Below are 406 nucleotides of genomic sequence, written 5' to 3'. Positions count from 1 at the left end.
CCCAGCCAAGCCCCAAAACTCCCCCCCCCCCCCCCCCCCCCCAGCCGGCAGCCCCTTCCCCAAGGGGCTCCTGCTGCCGCCCGCACACCTCCCTGCCGGCATGCATCCCCGCGCGGGAGGGGACACGTTGCCGGCAGCCTGGGCACAGGGACGGGACCCCTCCGGCTGCTCTCACCCCTGCAGGAGCAAAGCCTGTCCACAGGAACGCTCCTCCCCAAAATAATAATTAAAACCTGGAGGGGGTCCAGGTTGGAGAAGGTGAATCTCCCCACATTAATCTTCATTAGAGCGGACTTTGCCATATGCTCCTGCCCACACCGGCAGCGCGGTGCCGGCGGAGGAACAGGTGAGCCGGGAAAGCTGCTGAGCTCAGGGGAAGCGGGGCCAGGTCAGCCCCAGGTCGGCC

The sequence above is a fragment of the Aptenodytes forsteri genome, unplaced genomic scaffold, assembly GCF_000699145.1.
Source record: "Aptenodytes forsteri isolate BGI_AS27 unplaced genomic scaffold, ASM69914v1 Scaffold7, whole genome shotgun sequence".
NCBI lineage: Eukaryota > Metazoa > Chordata > Aves > Sphenisciformes > Spheniscidae > Aptenodytes > Aptenodytes forsteri.
The sequence above is the reverse complement of the archived record's forward strand: the minus strand, read 5'-3'. Positions refer to the sequence as shown.